The sequence below is a fragment of the Lutra lutra genome, chromosome 11, assembly GCF_902655055.1.
Source record: "Lutra lutra chromosome 11, mLutLut1.2, whole genome shotgun sequence".
NCBI lineage: Eukaryota > Metazoa > Chordata > Mammalia > Carnivora > Mustelidae > Lutra > Lutra lutra.
Window position 1 is genome coordinate 42,720,491 of NC_062288.1, and position 10,027 is coordinate 42,730,517.

A 10,027-nucleotide genomic window follows, 5' to 3' on the forward strand; every position below is an offset into this window, starting at 1 on the left:
TGGGTGGGTGGACACTCCATTCAAAAATGCATTTATTCATTCAGCCGACATTTGTAGAGCACCTACTTAAAACCTGGCCTTTTATAAAATGTAGTAAAAAAAAAGTTATCAAGGCATTGGATGGGTCTACCATAGAGATGATAGTCCAAAGGAAGAAAGAAAAAAGAAAAGAAAGAAAGAAAAAGAAAAAAGAGAGAGAGGGAGGGGCAGGAAGAAGGAGGGAAGGAAGGGAGGAAGGAAAGAGGGAAGGAATGAAGGAGGGGAGGGATGGATAAAGATAATAGTATTACTTTCATGAATGAACAGTACAGGGTGCCCTGAGAGGATCAAAGATTACTGTGGAAATGAAGTTTAAACTAGGCTACAGAATCAGTAGGAGTCAACTAAGTAAATCGGGATGGATTCCGAGGATGTCAAGGATGGGCAAACAACCTGTGCAAAGGTCTTGACGTTGGAAGAAAGAGAACACATTAAAAAAAAAAAAAAAAAAGTGTTCAGATGTGATAAGAACTCTGAAGTCAAAGGAAAGAGTAGCCAAGATGAAGCTGGAGATACAGAAATAGAGTGCATTGACTTAGACTATTTCCAAATAAATAATTATAAATGCCTTATTCCTGAATACACCATCTATCAGGAATTGAAGACTCAAAAGAGCTTCTTTAGTTGGTGATGACTTCTGTAGTAGTTCCTTGAGCAAGAGTAGCTCCTTCCTGGCTCTGCAGCTTGCGGAAGAGGTGGATTCCAGGGACTGTGTCAGTCAGCAGTGACCACAGAGTTTCCTGGTTCAACTTCTTTCAATGAGCTCTGGGACCCTTGCTGACAATTCTGTGTGACTTCCGTACCACAAATAGACAGCTGTCAGATGTCTTAGCTGAGCCCTCTAGTGGCAGCTGGAGTGTTACCCAGCTCTTCTGAAAAAGGATAATTAAACTACCTCTCCGAGTTTGGAAATAAGTGAGTATAGGGACTTACCAGGGAAGGACATTCTACCATTACAATCTGTCCTTTCATTTATCCCATGATACCTTATATCCACAGAGTCCATGGTACTACAAACTGCTAAAATGCTGGAATAAGTCATTTTAAAGTTCATTAGTCTTTTCAATAAATGGTGTTGGGAAAACTGGACAGCTACATGCAAGAGAATGAAACTGGACCACTTTCTTACATACACCATATACAAATAAATTCAAAATGGATTAAAGACCTAAACATGAGAACTGAAACCATTAAAAAATCCTAAAACAGAGCACAGACAGTAATTTCTCTTCCTTGGCTTCTCTTGACTTTCTCTTCCTTGACTTCTGACATCAACTATAGGGACATTTTTCCAGATATGTCTCCTGATACAAGGGAAATAATAAACAAGAGCAAAAATAAACTATTGGAACTACATCAGAATAAAAAGCTTCTGCTCAGTGAAGGAAACAATCAACACAATTAAAAGACAACCTACTGAATGGGAGAAGATAGTTGGCAATGACATATCCAGTAAAAGGTTAGTATCCAAATATATAAAGAACTTACACAACTCAATGCCAAAAAACCCCCAAATAAACCAATTAAAAAGTGGTTAGAAGACATGAATAGACATTTCTCCAAAGAAGAAATCCAGATGGCCAAAAGACACATGAAAAGGTGTTCAGACATCATCAGGAAAATGCAAATTAAAACTACAATGAGGTGTTGCCCACAACAAGACATCACACCTGTCAGAATGGCTAAAATTGGGGCACCTGGGTGGCTCAGTGGGTTAAGCCTCTGCCTTTGGCTCAGGTCATGATCTCAGGGTCCTGGGATTGAGCCCCACATTGGGCTTTCTGCTCAGTAGGGAGCCTGCTTCCCCTTCTCTCTCTGCCTGCCTCTCTGCCTACTTGTGATCTCTCTCTCTCTGTGTCAAATAAATAAATAAAATCTTAAAAAAAAAAGAATGGCTAAAATCAAAAACACAAGAAACAAAAGTGGATTTGGAGAAAAAGGAACCCTTGTGCACTATTGGCGGGAATGGAAACTGGTCCAGCCACTGGGGAAGACAGTATGGAGGTTCCTCAAAAAATTAAAAATAGAACTACCCTATGATCCAGTAATCACACTACCAGGTATTTACCCCCAAAATATAAAAATACTAATTCAAAGGGATAATTGCACCCCTATTATGTTTATTGCAGCATTATTTACAAGAGCCAAATTATGGAAGGAGCCCAGGTGTCCACAGATAGATGAATGGATAAAGAAGAATACATATACAATGGAATATTATTCAGCCTTAAAAAAGAATGAAATCTTGCCATTTGCAACAATATGGATGGAGCTAGAGAGTATAAATGCTAAATGAAATAGTCAGAGAAAGACAAATACTGTATGATTTCACTTATGTGTGGAGTTTAAGAAACAAAACAAAGGGGGAAAAAAAAGGAAAGAGAGAGAGAGAGAGACCAGGAAACAGGCTCTTAACTATAGAGAACAAATAGATGGTTACCAAACAGGAGGTGAATAGGGGGATGGATGACATAAATGATGGGGATTAAAGAGGATACATCATAATGAGCACTGAGTAACATACAGAATTGTTAAATCACTTTATTGTACACCTGAAACTAATATAACACTATATGTTAACTACATGGGAATTAAAATTTAAAAATTAATAAAGGGGAAAAAAGAACAATAAAAAACAGGTATCTGATGTAAGCTGAAAAAAAAGTACATTAAAGGTCAGGGGGATCTCAGAGCTCTGACTCCACACATATTTTCATCCGAACTCCTTACTATGATGTCACTTATGGCATCCTGTCATTTTGGGGCTCTATTTGCTCAATTCCTTTCATGACCTGTCTTTTTCTGTACCATAAACTTCGGGTGAACATCCTTTTTTTATTTAGTGACATTGTTTACTTAATTCCCTTGGTAACCATAAAAGCCAAGTCTTTTTCTTTGTGGACTCCAGGCATGCCACTATATCTGATTAACTTAAAGCCATAGCACCTAGATCCAGAGGCCATTTTTTTAATTTGTTATGAGATATCTCTGCCTAAATATCCTTTTTCCTGAGTACTTGGATCTTTTGTATGGGATTCTACATGCCATGGGAAGAGGGGAGAGGCATAGGACAAGATCAAAGTGAAATCTAGCCCAGACTTGTGGACAACAGGTGCATCTGGTTCCAAAACTTGCAGTAATGGGGTAAGAGATCTGTGGAGGATACAGTGTATTTACCCAGTGCTAGGAATCTTATAAGAAAGAAAATCAAAGAATGGATGCTAATCTTTTGGGAGGGGCTTTAGAAAAAAAAAACAAATGGGTTGGTTTAAGTGCTTTGAAGAGATTATTGTGTGTGTTTGTGTGTGTGTGTACGTGTGTGTGTGCGTGTGTGTGTGTGCATGTGTGTGTGTGTACATAGTGGCTTACAAGTTCCCTGTGTATGAGTTGTATCTTCTTTGAGCTGTGATGAAGAGCTGTTGGGGCCTGGTGTTCTAGGTGTATGTGCTTTTACGAAATCTTGCTTTGGTCAAGGCATGATCCAAAAATATTTATTTACTCAATGTCAAAGTTTTTATATAACTCAAACTCCGGCACATCAACTTTTGATGAGATGGTGAGGGTCCATTTCCTTTGCTAGGTTTTGTATCTGCTCAGAACATTGTATTTGTTCCACTTCAGGAAGGAGGAGAGTCCCAGTCCATAGGACTTTTATGGGAGTATGGAGGGGCTATATTTTCAGGATCTTACCTCTCTGTCACATTTCTGGGTTGGTTGTCTGGCTTTGCTGTCCACTTTGTACCTGGGAACCTCTAATCAGTGCTGCCCACACATATCCTGATATGAATGATAAAACCTAGAAGAATTTTTGTACCTATTTAGCATCTAAATGGCACAGGTATAATATTTCCCTATAACTTGTTTCCATCATTTTTTTAAAAAGATTTATTTATTTATTTGACAGAGAGAGATCACAAGTAGGCAGAGAGGCAGGCAGAGAGAGAGAGAGGAGGAAGCAGGCTCCCTGCAGAGCAGAGAGCCCGATGTGGGGCTCGATCCCAGGACACTGGGATCATGACCTGAGCCGAAGGCAGAGGCTTTAACCCACTGAGCCACCCAGGCGCCCCCATCATTTTGTTTATATAATGTATTTTTCCTCTATCAGAAGGTTTCCAGATCAAGTTCTTAATAATCAGAGGGTAAGTGGGCAGATTGTCTAAAAAAATATCCAAGTCATTATTTCCTCAGGAGCTTGAGCTTCTCTTGGATAAGGTTACTATTATTATTACTCAGTATGTAGATATAGGTTGCTGAAAATAGGGTTGAAAGGTGAGTCAATCCTTCCTCATTTGGTCCATTCTAGATAGGCATGTGCTTTGACTTTAATAAGCTGTAAACCTTCATTACTATCCACATAATAAGACTTTTAATGGAGAATCACTCATATTAACCTTCAATTCAGAAAGACAGACCCTGGATCTAACCAGCTATTCCTACATTTGCAACCTTTCTCTTTTCCTCAAAGACATCTGGATTTACTGACAAGTTCAAATCTCTTTAAGGATAATGAAAAATAATGATGCTGAAATGACTGTATTTCAGCCCAGAAATAGTCTTTCAACATGTTATTTTACACATTTGTTCATTATATTTACCATGTACCTAGACATCTTTACATGAGATACTCCTTATATATTTAAAATGGAAGGAATAGGGCACCTGGGTGGCTTAGTCAGTTAAGCATCTGCCTTCAGCTTAGATCATTATCCCGGGGTCCTGAGATTGGGCATCCTGCTCAGCGGGGAGTCTGCGTCTCCTGCTCATGTGCTCACATGCTTGCATTCTCTCTCTCTCAAAAATCAATAAATCAATAAATCAATAAAATCTTTTAAAAAATAAATCGAAAGAATATAAAATACTAACACAAGAAGTAACTTTTTAAATGCAAACCTGGGTAATCCATAATTATACTTTGAGAGAGAGTCAGAGATTGAGGGGTCAATCCAAAATCTGCTACTTTATCCCTAGTGATCCCTTAGGACCACATTTTTCTCTAATTAGATGATACCTCACTCATTGGGTTTTCACAAAAATAAAATAGATTTTATACATAGTATATACATAAAAATATGGGAAATAATATGAGGTCAAGATCTGAGAGCTATTATGCTTGGCTAAGTTATGAAACCCTCAAGAAAGGGAAAACAAGGCTTTCAGAATCCTCACAGCTATTCTATTCCTGGTTCTCACTGGAGAAATTATAACTGCTCAAATGGTCCAAACAAACGGAGATGGAAATCAGCATAATTATAACAGCTCTGTGGCCATCTTTAGCAATAGGTGGTGATAAGTGACCATGCTAATTATGTTATAATTTAGTATTGGCAAATGTGGGCAATAATTTGTCTTTGACATAGTAACTTTAAGAGAAGACATTCCGACCAGAGTGAACATTTCATGTCATCCTCAAAAACTAGAAACATGGTGTTCCTATCAGTTTGAAGAATCCTCAAACGGCTAAGAATTTTAGATATGTTACCCTATGAGTTCTCATGCTCTCATGGAGGATGACTGACTTCTAACATAGGGTACTAACTGTTCCCTACATTACTGTACTGGAGACTGTTCTGAGCCATGGATAACTGAGCTCTTCACAAGATTGTATAACCAGAATCATTAGCTTTCCCTTTGGTTCCTTTTCCTGTAGGTAAGCTTATGAAAATTGTATTCAAAATGTTCTTGGTTCTTTAACTGTAGAGGAAAAAAACGTGCTTATGAAGAGCCACAAACTATTATTTCTGCTCCTAAGAAATACACTTTTTCATCCTGTGAAAATATTGTCCCTTCCTTCATGCTTAGTGTGTAAACTTACATAAGTTCTGACACATAAATACATTAATACCGATGAGAAATTAAGAGTAATTATTCCACTCAGCCCCACTTAACCCACTCTCTCAATCTCTGACTGCAAAGCCTATTTTCTTAGTTTCTATGCACTACAACTCCCAGCACAGGGTTGAAGGAGAGGCACAGAGTTGCTTCTCTGCTTTTCCATTGTTAATGCAGCACTGTTGCTCCTGGAGCACTGCTTTGCAGCAGAAGGAAATAATGTATTTTTGATATATTAAAACACTAACCCCTTTCCTCTGGCTTATTATATATAATACAAGCATTCCCGGTATTGTCAACGTCAAGTGCAGACTCAAAACTTGTAAGAGAGAAAACTCTGAGGGCCACCCCCCATCTTGATTGTGACTAAAGAACAATGACCTTCACTGTTGAAATCAATGTAAGTAAGAATATAAACCACACAGGTCATATATGCTGTGATTTCTCTATGCAAGATACTCCCTTCCCCTAAGGTAACAAAATGTCATACTATGAAAGAACATCCCTCAAAGAGTTAATAGTCCTCTTAGGAAAACTTGATGAAAAAGAGCCTCACGGGGCGCCTGGGTGGCTCAGTGGGTTAAGCCGCTGCCTTCGGCTCAGGTCATGATCTCAGAGTCCTGGGATGGAGCCCCCGCATTGGGCTCTCTGCTCAGCGGGGAGCCTGCTTCCTCCTCTCTCTCTGCCTGCCTCTCTGCCTGCTTGTGATCTCTCTGTCAAATAAATAAAAATAAAATCTTTAAAAAAAAAAAAGAAAGAAAAAGAGCCTCACATGCCTAGAAATATTTGCATATTTTTCTCTGAACTAGCTAAGAAAGGGGCTGGAAAAAGCCTTGGGCACATGTAGCCCATCTTGTGAAATTTTACAATGCCTGAAATAAAATTCAGGTTTTTTTGAGAGAGAAAAATTAAGCAGCACAGTATAAATGAAAGGATAAATAAGTAAATAAATTTATTATTATTATTATTATTTTGAATATTCTACCCAGTGTAAGCCTGTGGCCAATGAAGACAGTTTTTAGCATTGGCAACTTAGTGTATCCCCTATGAACTCTTTTTCTAAAAGAATCACACAAATCCATACATCAAAGAAAATTAAAATCCAGCTCATAAGTGGAGGGTGTGAGGTATCTGAAACAATAATGGCAGAAAAAGTAGTAGAATCAAGGTTAAAAACAGCTGGAGGTAACCTGGCCATGAAACAATGTAATGATTAAGGATCTGTCATGAAAGGTAAGCAAAAGGAGGAAGTCTGGTCCATCCATATCATAAAATTTTATATTCTCCTTTAATAGAGATGGTATACCTAGATATACTAAGACGTATGCATCTCTAAGATGTTTTGTTGATAGGGAAATATATAATGTAATCATAAAATATGACACTACATATATAATATTTATATGTGAAAACTAAGATATCTAGAAGCAACATACACCAAAATTTTGACAAGTTTTACCTTTGGAGAGAGGGGTGAGATTGTAAAAGAGCAGGGGTTGATGATGAAGACAGACTTTTACTTTTTACTTCATAAATTCTATAACATTTGAATGTTCTAATAAACATATATTAATGTAGAATTGCATGATTAAAATAATTTTAAAAAGTAAAGGACACAGCCTCTACAGTAACTAGGGGGTAGTTCTTACACTTAACAGCAATGATCTGGTCAGTCTCTTTCTGAGTTTCTGTATCTTCATGTGTAAGTTAAAGATAACAATATTGACTTTGAAGTGTGTGAGTGTGGGTATGTGTGTGTGTGTGAATGAGTGGTGTGTGCAGTTTATTAATTATTTAATTAATTTTAGATGGGGGCAGAGAGAGAGAGAGTGAGGCTGGGCTTGATCTAATGACCCTTAGATGATGTCTTGAGTCAAAATCAAGAGTTTGATGCTTAATCTACTGAGCCACCCAGGCACCCCTGTGTGTAGTTGAAATAAAATACAATGTCATACATCAAATACTAATTACAATGAAATTAAAATGAATATGGTGTGCCCTTATCCAATAGCAGTTGATAGTATGCAACATATGTTCAACACAGCAAATCATAAAATTGTCAAAATGAAGTAATCATAGAGCAAGACCATTTTGTTGATTAGTTATTCACTGTTGAAAGATATTGCTTAAGCATCAAGTTGTTTAAAATTTTTGGTTTAAGTATTCATACAGTTGATGAAATAAATACATAATTTTCAAAGTAATCTTGAAATTATTTATATTGAATAGTAATAGATCGGCAGTAAAATGTGCAGGTTAGTGGAAATTAAAAGACATCTTACTGCTCTTTTATAAAAAGAGGTACACAAACATCTGGAGACACCTCTCGTTGGATACAGTATATATGTAAAGGAGGGAAATGTTTATATACTGTCTCATAAGGCCTGAAGCAAAACTGAGGGGGCAGTATAGTTGAGGAGTGGTTTATTTTCCAGAAGTGGTATCTTTCAAGAGTATCTTTAATGATAATGTATTGACATTATGATTGGAAACCTATTATGAAAAGATATTAGAGGAACTGATGTGAAGGAATGGGCCCTAAAATATAAAGAAAAGGAGCTAGATGGAAGTGTGGCAGCTCTTATATGCTTACATTCCACATCCAATGGGAGTCTTTTCCCCTTATTCCCATACATATGTCCTGCCCCAGGCAATCTCTCTTCATGTTACACCCAAGCTCTGTCTTTGTTTATGGTTGAAGGACATGACCCTTCGCCTTATACCTATTTTGTATGTTCTTAAATACACGTGTACTTTAAATCACATACATCAAATCATGCTAAGAATCTTTTGATCCTCAGTGTCTCTAAAACAATGAGACAGACAACTCTCATAATTTGTGGAAATGGTATCCTTTCCTGGATACCTGCAAGACAGCTCCTTTGGAATGGGCATGGTGGCTTTGACATGGAAAATTATATTCAGTCAGAGAGTATATTTGGTGTTTTCATTGGTACAGAATAAATTATTGGTAGAAAAATTTCACAGTGCTTTGCCTTTTTGGAATTGGGTTCATTAGATGTTGTCAGCTTCTTCTTTCATACTCATTTTTACGCCAAGGTGTTCACTTCTGTTATCGCTCAGATATACTGACATCAAAGAATCTTTAGGTGACTTTTAAAAGGAAACTCTTTTATTATCTTTGTAACATCAATAGTAGAAAGTGTTCTGGATGTAAGGGTTTTTTTAAAATGATTTTTTTTTAATTCAGTAGGGCTTAAAATCCTTCAATTTTATATGTATATTTATGTGTTTCAAAATTGAAAATTCTTAAGATGTAAAGCAATATGATAGAACAAGTCAGCCATTGATTCCGAACCGCAGCTGGGAGTAGATGTATTAAGCTCGTTTTTCTTTCTCATCTTGCATCTTCTCTTCACCACTACTAAAGCTAGCATCAGTAAGGTCATTAGTAGAGGGTTCACAAGTCAAGGGGCTGCTTTCCAAGTGTTTCAACTATTCAACTTTTACTTGAAATTCGAGTGTGCCCATACCTGCCTATCCACTCCCAGCTTCTCTTTGTTTCTACAGTAATATTTTCTTTCTAATATCCTCCTTTGTCTTTACCTATCCTGGCTCCTCTTCTGCTTTTCTTCAAAGCACTGGCATTAGATATTGTTACCAACCTTCTTCTGTATCACTGTGTCCTATCTGAACAATACAATCCTTTCATACAACAAAATCAACATCACTATCCCTCTCATTTCTCCAGACATTCAGACCCATGTTACCAACTTTCTTTGGATAGCATCACTGGAATGACTTGCAGGCACTTCAACTTCCAATTTTCCTCTGAGATTTAATTATATTTTCCAGCTAAGTTGTTACTTCTGTATTCCCTGCAGATGCCAGGAAACTCATTAATTCAACTTTTCATATTCCTGCTTAGTAAAAAATTATCAAGCTGAGTTAATCCTACCTCTGAACTGTCTCATATCCATTTTTTCTTTCTCTTTTTCTCTGCTATTGCCTTGGTGAAGTTTCATTTTACTTTCTCAAATGAAGTATCACAGTTAGTTATGTAATGAATGATTTTACTAGTCATTCTTCCTTCAAAGTCTCTCCCTACCAATTCATCCTCAGTGTCTAATCAGTGATCTTTCTAGAGCCAGAATGACCTATTTTAAAACAGAATAAATAAGCAAAAACAACACACATA

The 10,027-nt window shown here is 37.2% G+C and overlaps 1 protein-coding gene across 1 annotated transcript in view; it reads left to right on the forward strand.

Annotated features, from left to right (window-relative positions):
* Positions 1–10,027, forward strand: part of NXPH1 (neurexophilin 1) — a 296,351-nt gene that overhangs the window by 278,415 nt on the left and 7,909 nt on the right.